A 13,308-nucleotide genomic window follows, 5' to 3' on the forward strand; every position below is an offset into this window, starting at 1 on the left:
GCTATGTTGCATTTGATGAGGTTTCCCTTTACTTTCTGTCCTGTAGCCAAGACAGGAAGTGAGAAGAAATCTCTCCAAAGAGAGAAAAGCTCCCTCACAGACAGTTGTCACTGTAACTGCAATTGGAATATTTTCTCTATATTCCTGGTCTAGTGGCAACTCAAAATTTGGGATTTTCCTCTCCCATTTTTCCCGATGATAATCATCACCAGGACAAATAGAGAGGTGAATCTCCCCAATGGGGACATAGACAGCAATAAGAACCTGACAGGGGTTCTAATCCTAGCCTAGTCTTTTTAAAGCTAATAAGATTGGGATTTCAATATATTTTAGGGTGCTGTTGGTGGAGATGGAGTTCTCAGTCACGGGTCAATGGATGTTTGTGTTGACCAAGAAACGGGAATCTTCACTATCTGCGTCGTTCTATTTCTCTTGTTCAGTCGGACTCTTTATGTTGTGGCTGCTGAAATGATAAGAATTGTAAAATACATTTCAGTTGTGCTGGAAAGACGGGAAATTGTAGAATAGAATGCAGGTGATGTTACATGGAGATACAATTGAATACGGACACAATCTATCTTTTAGAGGAAGACTTTACATCGGATCAGAACTCTGTATGCGTTTGTAATACATTCAAAGCATTTACAATCCAATCACTTAAATCTCCTAAACTCAGCATGTTAATGTCAGTTCAAAAATCATTTTCAATATGATTAAATCTGCAGCTGACTTAAATAAATAAATATTTGGCGATCCTGCCATGAAAGCCCCCATTCCAGCATTTCCTGTCATAGGGTGACTCAGTTCTGTCCAGGGGCGGACTGACAACTCATGGGGCCCCTGGGGCAATAGGGGATCATGGGGCCCCTGTGTCCTTGCCCAAACTCAAAAAAGCCTATGAAAAAGGTACCAGGGGCATCTCATGGGGCCCCCTACTGACCCCGGGCCCTCGGGCAGTGCCCGAGTTTCCAAATGGTCAGTCCGCCCCTGGTTCTGTCCCTGCTTCCCAACAACGCTCCTTCCTGGTCACACGGGGCCTCCGATGGAGACTACAAGTGGCCATTTCATCACATGTTATAAAGGCATGGGGGTTGATTGCTATAGGCAAATATACTGTGCATGGAAGTGCATTTGCTCCTGTGCTTCGTAAATGAGGTAAAACTTCATTTTGCAAAGAATACCCAATCACATGCAAGGAAAATTAAAAGACAGCATTTTTGCCTGCACGTGATTGGATGATAGAAATCAGCAGAGCTTCCCCTTGTTTCAGAGTTTCCCCTCAAATCTAGAGCAACTGTACTTGCAATGCACAGACTATTTGCCTTTAGTAAATCAACCCCGAGATCTACTGTTGTCACCATCTGACAACCCACCCTGAGAAACACCATATAGACATTGGTGGGGTGCAAATAGAGGGGAAGTGACTGCAAAGACACAACAAAAAGTGAAAAAGGGGTTTGATATACTTTATCTTTGGCCAAAGAATTGAATAAAAAATTCCTAAATGTAAAGCCAGCCGTATACCAGTAGAATTTTGTTCATTTTTTTTTCTTGAAACATTCATTCCATATTTTATTTGTTAGCTGAGTAAAATCAGTGTTCATTTTCAGCCATAGTGATGAGAAAATGCAAAAATGCAAACTGTGAATGATGTTTTCATTCAGGAAAAAACCCCATAAATTTTGTAATGAAACCTGTTTAATGCTTCTGAGATTGCATTTAAATTGCAGATCTGGATGAAATTTGAAGGGCTTTTGAACAAAAAAAAGGGCATAAAGAATGCTCTGACTAAGGATTTTTCATAATTTCTATACAAACATTCAAGTGAAAATCTGACTGTATGGTGTCATCTTATTGGACTGACATTTTCCAAACTGTGCACATTTATTTCAAGCTTTTGACTATCATCAGTGCCATGGTTGAAAACCATGAATTCTAAGGATCTATGATATTAGGCTATATTTTTATTATACCCCAGTGGTCCTGAGATTTGTACCTTTGGAGTGTAAAGGAATGGCTCTGTCTACTGTTCTGAAATGAGGAATATAACTATTTTTGGGAATGAGACAAATCAATATCTTCTTGTAGGCAGGTGCAGTCTACATTCTTCACTGCAGGTGGCGCTCATTCATACTGACAATGCAGCTGGGGGAGAAAGTCAAGAGAAACTGGGTTTCTCTATGATTCCCTTGGGATAGCGTTTCGATTGTGTACATTGTTTCCAGGTGGCCCCTGTGGCCATCTTGGGACATGCAGGGTCTTTTTAAGTCCCTGCCGCCAGGTGTTGTTGTTTTTGTTTTAGCTCATGCTAGTAAATAATAACTATATCTCTAAAAGTATGTCAGGGCATCAACTTACCAAAGTAATAATTTACACTGAATCCTCTTGTACTGAACCAGGCATTGCTGGAGAACTGGAGCAGAACCATTGGCCCCTTGGATCTTACAACCATGTTGTACATTAGTCCACAGTAAAGAGCAAGGCGTGGAGAAGTAAAGTTCCCACCCTCTCTGATCATCAAGTAGTCATTCAAGCATTGGAAGGATGGTTCTAAGGCAAAGTCATTGAAGTTCAGGAATATCTGAAAATCCAAAAATTCATTATTGTAAGACTGAGACATTTGTATAGCATTGAACATAACATTCACCAAGAATTCACTGCAGGTGTATCTTACTGTTGCGTGTATTTTACATTAAAATGATTGATTCACCTGTCATCAATGTTTAGTACAGCTTCATAAATATGCACCAATCATGAAGTCACATTATATATAGAATATTTACAAAGTAGCAAGGTAGCACTTAAAAGCACTTAAAAGGTAGTACAGTTAAGTCCATGTCACACTTGAGATCTATAAAATATGCAAGGAGAATGGAATAAGGACTTCCGTGGATTCAAAAGGAAATTATATTGGATATAACAGACCCATATTTGCAACTGTTGATTCCATTCTAAGAATTTCAATCCTAAAGATGGTTCTGCACCAAATCAGATAAAGATCCATTTGGTTGTGGTTTCCTTTGAAACCATTTGAGTCCCTATTTTATTTTTTAAGCCCTGATAAAGGAGGAGGTTTGTTGACCCCAAATGTGTTGGCTGTTTTTATTTGACAGCTAGCCTGAAAGTGCTGGGGACCCCTATTTGTAATATATAAATATATATAGTGTAACTCTTTATTTTGTTAAAAAGAATCAATAGATGACAAAGGATTCCCAGAGCAACATTGCCAAATATGAAGCTTAGCTCTTGAAAATTAGTTCCACCCTCTTCCATACCTTACCATTGGTTCAAAAGTATAATGAGCTGCCTTACTTTCCAACAGCAGGCTTTGCATCAGAACTAATATTTGGCATTTGCATAGAATATAACTTTAATCCAACAAATGTTAGTTATCAAACAAACAGGATTAATTCCATTTCATTTGTAAAGCTCTACATTTAAAACTAAACACCAGCTAAAATTTCTTTGTCAGGGTCTGGATCTGAACCCATGACCTCTGCTATGTCTGACAACTCTTCTTGCAAAGCTACCTGAGTTGCTGGACTGCTCTGATTTATTAGACAATCTTGCCTTGTACCTTGTTTTTCGTGAACCTTAAGTTCTTTGCTCTTCCAATGAACTTCCTATTTAGGTTCTGCCTTTGCACTTCCTCTTTGCCAGATTATTGTGCTCTCTCCAGCCAACATCTCACTCGTCACTCCTGCTACTGTCTGTAGCTTCGCTACCAGCAACCTTTGGCGTGTTTCTTGACTTCCCTTCTGCTTGATCCCAACCTTTCATCCCAACCTTCAACCATTTGTTACAGACCTTTGGCTTGTTTACTGACTACACTTCTACTTGATTCCTAATTGCTATATCTGCTAATGGACCCCGGCTTGCTCACCTCTTGGTTAGGAGATCCTGAGGACCGCGACCTGATACTAACACGCAGCAAAACCCATCTCCACCATCAGGAGCTCCGGTGAATACCGGTTAGTGCTTAGACTCCGGACCTTGGGCGAGCCCACGTCATTCGCTGGGATGACCTGCTTGTATGCCTATCCTGTTGGTCAGTGGGAGCCCCTCTACTCCTATAGCTACTGATCTCCGAGCCTGACTTCAGACCGTTTTTTTTTATTTTAAATAAAGCCAGGAGAAAGTAAGAATCTCTGTCAGGCTTTATTTACAATTGGATGTCAATTGGATTTTGCTCACTTGCATTGAGGTGCGTCCCAAAAGCACATCAAACTCATGAATGCAAGGCCCATTGACTGGAGCCCCTGCAGTAGATGGAAAGACCGAGATACGGTGTGCTGGAACCCATTGCTCTATTGTGTTAATATATTGGACAGCGAAAAATACTGCAACAAAAGGTTCTTTAACAATTTGGAAGGAAAGTTCTCCATTAATAATTTTTCCAATATACTCACTCGATTTCCTGGAGGAGCAATGATGATATAGGTGACATTTACATTGTTTGGGTAGGAGGAGGGGTAATTTGGGGATGTCACGGTCCCACCATTTGTGGTATAGGTACCTCCATATGTCACTGTAAATTAAACAAAAAAAACCATACATTATATACAAAGCACTGCAATAGTTGTAGGAATTACACTGATTGGCCCTCTGCCTCTCCCTGACATATTTTTCAAATCTTATTCCACCTCATTACCAGCATGTTTCTTCATTTTCAAAAAGTTGTTACAAAAAAATTAGATTACCTTCTTTGTCTACTTTCAAAGAGGAGTATTTTTAGGGGTTTTATACTGTCCTGGCAATTCTCTTTGATATATTTTATAAGAGAAAGTAAAGGAAACCTTTTTTTTTATTTTGTTTGTTATTTCTCCTTTATACAGTAAAAAATCTGTCAGTTATTAAATACCACCAAAAAAATATTCTGTTTAAAAGAAATAATATAAAATTCTTTTTGGCACACCATTGTCAGCCAAACTATTGAAAATTGATAAATGGCCTGGTTATGAAGGGATATACTGTATAATGTACAGGCTGGTTCACAAGTGGTTAGGGCACAGTGAATAAATGTTTTTATGACCATATAATACATTCCAGAGTTGGATACATACCTGAGGTATAAGATCCATTAAACCTGCTTGGAGAAGATGGGTCGGTAATATATTCCAGCAGCATCATTGTGCCATTTGAGATGAGCACTGGAAGAGGCTGGCCAGCGCTTACTGTGGCTAGCAGACGGCTGTTCTTGCTCACCCCGTCATACACGTTGATTTTAGCTTTACATTTGTTCGTTGAACAAACAAATGTGGAAAACTGCAGCAAGATCTGTAATATTAAAAATGTTCATCAACTTAAAGGGAATCTCCACTTGCATTGAGAGATTTAAAAATAAATCCTGAACAGCTATGCCTGTCTCCACTGTCTCCAGGAATCCAACAAAACCTTAATTGCAGATCCTGCTTTTGTGAATCAGCGCAGTTGCTGAGATATTAATATGCTCAAAGCATCTTCCCAGTGTACAGTACCTGTGTTGCAGTGCAGTGATGAGGGTTTAGAACCCTTGTGAAGTTTTTTTTTACAATCTGTGCCCCCCCCCCTCCGCTGAATAGATTCACCCTCTCTATTTGTCCTGGTGACCACTGTTATTGAATAAAAATCCAAACTTTTGAGTTGTCACTAAAAAGGAATTCTTCAAATGGTGATACTTGTTCTGCTTACAACTGTCATGGAGGGGATTTCCCTCACTTTAGAGAAAGCCAGTCTCAAGCAGGGTTCTGTGGAACCGTAGGGTTCCTCCTAAGATTGCTAGGGTCCTTATAGTGTTACTAAGCCCACAACAGTAAAATCAGTCTGTATATGCAATAAAGTATGCTTGTTATACTCACTGTGGAACCTAAGGGGTTAATCCTCTACATTGTATAAAAACACTGTTTGATCCTGACTTCTCTGATCCTCCACCTCCTTCCAGTGCCCCCCTCTTATCTCCTGATAAGGCATACTGTGTGGAGACACTTAGCTTAGGCTCTCAGTCTGGCCCTCTGTTGTTACAATTTAAAAGGCCTAGAGGGCATTTTCACCATTCCTGCTTTTCCTCCAACTACCCCTCCCCGCCCCACCCCACCCTGAAGTCCTGCATCACTCCATCCTTTGGTTTAAAGTGAAGTGCAGCACTTTTTAGGTGAATATTGTGTCAGTTAACACATTGCATATGAGACTGTGAATAGTGTGGGCGATTCACTGCAATATAGTATCTACTAATAACAGCTCACAAGGTTCATTGGATTTATATAATCTTTCAACTGACCCCAAACAAATGATGCATTCTTTCCACTAATCTACAATGTAGGGGAATTCTTCATTCCACACTGCAGAGATTTAAGTGGACACCCCTCCCACTGACCACCAGTGTAAGAGGAGCCTTCACCAATGGAAGCAGGCATTTCTCCACTGACCACTAAAATGTGTTTCTTTTCTCAACTTTTTTTTTTAATTTTAATTTTTGCAATTGCTATTAAAAATTATTTTATCATACAGAGCAGAAAGTGTTGGAAAAATGACCCACCTAAAACTTTGCCACGTGCTTTATTTTTTTAAAACTATTATTATTGTGTACTGTGAGCCATAGATATAATTTTTAGTAAGGGTTCCTTAAGACATGAACATATTTTCAAGGGTTTCTTGGGGGTAAAAAGATTAATATTTGCTGCTTTACAGTAGAGGGATTTTCTTTTACTTCCTATTGAGTATGATTTATCAAAAAATGATTTAAAATACATTTGACCTAACATATCTCAGCTCTCAGTCTGGCCGTCTGTTTTTACAATTTAAGAGGTCTAGAGGGCATTTGCACCATTCCTGCCTGTCCTCCAATTACCCCCCCCCCCAAACCAAAGGTCCTGCATCGTTTTATCTTTTTACCCCTAATATACACAAGCTCAGACAATCCAGTAGGTACCTACCGGGACAAGATTCTTCTTGAGTATTAGTAATGAAATAACCAAATCTGCATATTTCACACGGTTCTACAACTAGGTACCAGGGGCGGACTGATCATTGGACAACTCGGGCACTGCCCGAGGGCCCGGGGTCAGTATGGGGCCCCATGAGATGTCCCTGATACCTTTCATAGGCTTTTTTGGGTGTGATTTGAGTGTAGGCAAGGACACAGGGGCCCCATGATCCCCTACTGCCCGAGGGCCGCATGAGTTGTCAGTCTGCCCCTGCTTGGTACATTAATACACCATGAATAACAGAGCAAACTGAATAATTACCAGTTGTGATGGAGCCTGTAGGAGCCATAGACAATTGTCACTGGTGTTGACAGGAGTAGCATCACTTGAAGAGAAATTTCCAGAGGCACCCAGCAACTTTGTCCTGCATAGATCTGTGCAAAAAAACAACTGTCAGACCCGAGATTATTACATCCAACAAATTTCACAGTCTCACAGGAAAAATATTTACATCCTCAGGAGTGGAAATAGGATTGTAAATAATATGTACATATATCCCTTCCTCCGTGCAAAACTGTGCTGTGCCCATGCAACGTAAATTAACAGGTTTGCTTTAGCATTTTCCTCCCAAGGGGTACATACTCATCTTTTATTCTGCTTTTATTATGCTACTCTGTTCATTCTCCAAGAGCAAAGAGCTTGACCATTTCTGATATAGTGGAGAAGGTGATTAACTCCCATCACTGTCACCTGAGCATGAAGAGACACTCAGCCTTGTTTAAAATTTGAGCGACTCAGAATTTACATAGGGCTTTGTCTTTCCACTCCCTTCAGCTGAATATACAGCAGGGGCACAAAGGAAGGTGAGTATGTGTAGCTGGTGGGGGCATGTATTAATGTAAAATGTTTGCTTTCAGGTGACAAGAAAAGCCAGTAATGTGAACCTTTGTATGCTAAAGATCTGTACATGCCTCCAAGGATCATTTTGCCCCAAGCCCACTAAAAGAACCTGACCAGTATTAGATCCACCATTAGATCAGCACTCACTCTTTTGTCTAGAAAATCTGAGAAAAGTTCTAACAGCCCAACATTTATACTGCCCTACCTTTTTTTTAAAACTGGGGTTCCACATGCTTTTTCCACTTAAGAGGTTTAATATAATGTTTTAGGTCCCCCAGTTTCATTGGTTCCAACTCCAACATCAGCCATCAGACAGCCAACTGAGCACCCTCTGAGAAGACATTTTTTGGGTCAGCATTGTCAGGGAACAGGACATTGCTGGGTTGAAAACTTTCTGACATACTCTGACCTCGGAACCACTTGGCTTTACCCTTCGTCTTAATGAAGCAACAGGTCCATGGAACAGTAAGATACACTGGGACCTTAATTTTGGTGCAAAGTGTTTGGCCAGTTAAAGAATACTTTCGCAGATACACTGGTTCTCACGGAGAGTTATATGTGTTATATTTTATAGTGTTACTGTCAAGTAACACCTCTTAATTCTGGTATTAAACACAAGGGGAAATTGGACTGAGAAAATGCTAATTCTAGTTCTAACATTATGTCTATCCTGTGATTATAATGAGGACTAATAAACCCCAAATATTTCTCCTCCCATTAGGCACAGGCACTAAGCCATTTTCACCAAGCCTGAGGCATTTTGTTACATCCATGACCACCAATACTAGATCATTCTCTACTTCTACTTACCTTCTGCCCATTGAATTCTCAAGGACAGTGAAATGGTCCTTTTGTTTAGAAGGTTTAAGGACTCCGAAGTTAGATATATTTTTCCAGAAAACTTACTGCAATCATAGAGCACATTTATCCTCTTCACATCCAGGCTGCTCATCCCAATGGTCTGACCAATTACAACTTTGGGGTTTGGTATCGGTATGATTGACATCTCCCCCGATGTATTAACAAATGATTGCCTGGAAATATAAAAAGACATTCAGATATAGATTTAGGACACAGTAAAACCACAGTAATTACACAGTATTGTGCTATTGTTAATTCAAGCTAGCAGTATGTGCTTTTAGAAGCAGCATGCTGTCGGTGTTATGTTCACCATTTCTCTTTTCCTGTGCAGAGCAACAAAACAAGGAAAATTACTATTAAGAGTCTTCTGACGCCTGTCTGGATCCCCTGCCCTCTACAGTTCTGTTGTAAATTATAGATATATAGATGGCCAGAATAGAGGAACAAAGTAAGATAAAAAATGTATCACAGTTTGGCAGCTTTATGGGTTGTGCTGCCCCAGACCACAGCCTATTGGTGCTCTTATGGTAAATACCACCCTATAAAATGTGTACATATCCTGTTGTCTAGTGTAGAGTGGTCTATTGGAATCATCAAATATCTTCTTATATATCTCAAGGACTCTGCACCAGAGTTCCCAGCTTCACTGCTAAAGAGGTATCCACTCCTTGTTGGGTGCTCTTTTTTATGCAGCAACTTTTCCTGCTGCATCAGGATGTGTGAGAATCTACTTTTACTACTAAAATGTATGAGATATACAGGGTTCTAGTTTGTGATTTGTTTTTATTGTCAAGATTTAGAACAGGGTTCCATACTGTCTTCTCTTACCTGCCCTAATGCATCACAGAAGTATAGTCATAAGGAATATTGGTAGAGTTCCCATCACCGATCTTGAAATATCCTTGATATTCTGTAAAATACATCACCTGTACATGAGCCATCAAAACAGCATGGATGTTTCATACCCCTACATCCTTCCACCCTCTCCCCCTACCCTTCTTCCCTACCACCCAACACTCCCCTTATAAAGAAAATTGGTTCAGTCTCTTGTATACGAGCTAATTCAATGATGTCTACCTCAATTCTACACTGTACACTCAACCCTGCTGGCTGATTTCCATCAGCAAGAACCATTTCCACTACAAATCATTAGTTTCAGTATTTTGTTCTCAAGAACGTTTTGAAGAATTGCCAGAATTTCATCTGGAGTTCTCTTTTAAAGCCATTGGGTAAGAATGACAGACAGGTAGTTATAATTTTTTAGAAGCAGAGGTTAGGAGTGGCAGCCTTGATATTCCAATAGTGCAGTCTCCTTTGGAAGTCTTTGGGTGGTTATACACAGGTGCTTCTGACGGAGATACAGAAGTCAGAAGTACAGATTATTGCATAAAAAGATTTCCCAATCCTCCAAGGAGAGGTTGTAAGATTTCAATCTTTGTATCCTCCCTATGCTCAGTTCATTTTGCATTTTTTCAGCAGCCAAAGCAATAATTCCAACTGTAAGTATGATCTAAAACTTTGGGTGGTACGCTGGGAAAATGGTAATTCAACATAGTGCACTATAATAAATTAAATTGTATGCTTTTTGGATTTCCTTGGGTTCTCCTAATGTTACAGTATCTCAGCACTTCCTAGTCGTTGTTACCTAAACTGCTGTGAGATGAAAAGCTTAATACACGCACATGTCCAGCAAAGTGTCCGCCTCACTGTTTACTTGGAAGGTTGGCTCCTGCAGCATCATAAAAGCCTTGACTCTCTGACACCCATTTTTACCAATGTCTGCCATAGAAGACCTCCACTTGAGTGATGAGAATCACGTGGACTCTATATATCTAGGAGGTTTTACACATGGGCACCATATCATGTTTATATCTGACCATTCCACCTACCTGGTGAGATATACTGCCAGTTGATGACCACATAATTGTCTCTGTCGGTTCTGGTGTGTTCATGAAAGAAACCCAGTGAGTGCATAATTTCGTGTTGGATTACACCATAGCCCATACAGTAATCTTGATCGATGCTCACCGTCTGTTTGCCACCCAACTTCCCAACATAGGACCAGCAGCTGCACATTAACAAATGCAAATTACATTTTTAAAACATACATAATAAAGGACATTCTTTTGATCTAAAGGTAGATCTTGGTCATCAGAAAGAGGGGGGTTTGTGAAAAGAAATTCACAGAAAAAGCGGCTACATTATGAACAGAATGTGATACTCGGAAAAATTTCCAAAAATTATGCTTTATTACACATGCAAATTTGACACATGGGCAATCGCCCTGGTTTACCATCACCTCAGTATGAGACAATACACACAGGCCTAAAACCATATAAAATGACACCAAGACCGGTCTGGATACATGTGCAACAAAGACAATGACTACTGGAGTCTAAGGTCTTTGTAGCACTGGCACATAGGTGAACACTTCCTAAAGGAGGTGTATACAAAAATTATACCATAGGTATACAATGTTACATGTTGTAAATATAAAGACATATGTTACAACTATAATGGTTATATCCCATGGAAGGGAGTTTCCAAAAATTATACCATAGATATGAAATATCACATGTATGCAATGCAGCAAGCACAGTGTGCGTCAAACAGAGAGACATGCCTCTAGGCCTATATAACACAAAAAAATGGATATCATACATAGAATACAGTACACTGCTATGCCGGCACATGTGGTTGGGGCCCATTCATCTGTAATAAAAGCGACTGATTCCTAGGGCTCTTAAATGAGAATAAGCCCCGGTTGTTACCAGGATGGAAAGATAGATGCAAATAGCAGAGCACTGCTTAAAATGGTTTCTTCACCACTGCATGTGGACTACAAACCACTTTCTGTAAGAAAACAAGATAAGGCCCAATGGATCTTCTGCCTGTTGAAATACACGTGGTATATCTTGTTTCCTATATGAAGCACCATAATGTCCCCATCCTGTAGTAAAACAAACAATATGTGGAAAGTCACTGAAGGAGCTTTCACTCTATATTAGATGTATAGGTCATATAGATCACATAGGACCTTTTATCTAATGTCCTGTAACAGTCCACTCACCACCTGTGCAATGGATAATAGGAAAGGAAAAGATGTCCTTCATAAGTACTGCCATGCGAGACCAGGGAACCACCGCTTACATCAACCGACATACCGCGGGTTCCGACCTCTTCTTGGCGCCTGTGCTGCTTAAGCTTGCCTCATGGCATGTGAAGATGGCTTCCTCCTTGTAGGTCAGCGTGCGTTCCACCTAGTGCGCATGACCGGAAATGACGTATCTGACGTATGACGTCAACGCGTTTCGCCGATGGGCGTATCTCACTCAGCTTCGTCAGGACCAATGAGATTCCTGCATTTCAGCTTTCTATTTATAGTGGGTTAAGACCCACCCATTTATGCAAAAATTAACTTGCAGTTATTCCCAATGGAAGAAAAAAAGGGCTAAATACTTAGCACAGCTGCTGGTCATTGTTAAATTCAATTAAAAAGGCAGGCGACTGGAAATATCAGAGAGAGGAAAGGCTTGACAATTTCAACAATGCATACACGAATCAAAACCCATAGATTATATATACTAATCAATTAGAAAATTACCACACTTTCACCAGGAGATGGCGATATTAATGAAAGAATCACCAGGCCTATTCATTAAATCAACAGTACCTAAGGATACAATATGAATTACCGCAAAGCCGCCACAAGATGGCAATGTTAATTAACAACTCTCACTGTGGATTATTTTACCAAAGATACCTAAACTTCAAATACCCATTTATTGGTATACAGTTATTATCAAGGGAGAGGAACATGGTTAGCTCAACAGTCAATCCCTTCTACGTTTTTAGACCTATATTCAAATTTATACCATCAGGTCATTAAATATTTCCCAGATAAAAAAGGTTTACCTTAGTTATTCAACATATAGTCCAACCATTGATAAAGATAAAGAACTGCCACAGGTTAACCAACGCATGGCAATATAAGGATACCTAACCATGTAAATCTATTTATCCAAAAATACTTGGAGATCACATTCCACATTTAACCCCTTTGGGTACAGTGTATCAAGTTTATATATCCAATATTTCTCCTTTTTTAGCAGTTCTCTGTCAAAATCACCTCTCCTTTGAGGAAAGTGCAACGCATAGAAACCTTTCACTTTTGTGCCATCCAGTATAATTCTTCCCAAAGTGCAAATAATCAGCCCTGAACATTTATGAGTTTAAGACAGACATTAGACAACAGTTGATTATTTGGATAGAAAAGAGATTAATGTGTAACCTTAACATTACATTCATTTGTTTCCTCTGTTTGATGAGAAATGGTCCATTCATCGCCACCGAAGGTAGTTGTATTTCTGTCCTAATAGACCCTCTTTCATATCAATCATTTATCATTATTCCTTATAATACAGGAATAAAATCTCCAAACTTTCATCTTTATATTGCACCAAACATAACACAGACTGACAATGATGACCACTATGTGTAGATAATCTACAAAGTGAGCCAAAGTCAGACTTATATGACCAGTACAATGACGGGCTATTAAAGTAAGTCCCAGGGACCAGAATGAAGCAGAGATAAGGAGGAGTATCGCACCGGGTACCATGTCTTCTTAGCCTCAGTCACCAGA

At 39.8% G+C, this 13,308-nt stretch overlaps 1 pseudogene; it reads right to left on the bottom strand.

Annotated features, from left to right (window-relative positions):
- Positions 1–2,341: 2,341 nt before the first annotated feature.
- LOC149455018 (embryonic protein UVS.2-like) lies at positions 2,342–11,825 on the bottom strand (annotated as a pseudogene).
- Positions 11,826–13,308: the final 1,483 nt, after the last annotated feature.

This window comes from Staurois parvus, unplaced genomic scaffold, assembly GCF_062004578.1.
Source record: "Staurois parvus isolate SC_StPar_1 unplaced genomic scaffold, SC_StPar_1.0 ptg000410l, whole genome shotgun sequence".
Lineage (NCBI taxonomy): Eukaryota > Metazoa > Chordata > Amphibia > Anura > Ranidae > Staurois > Staurois parvus.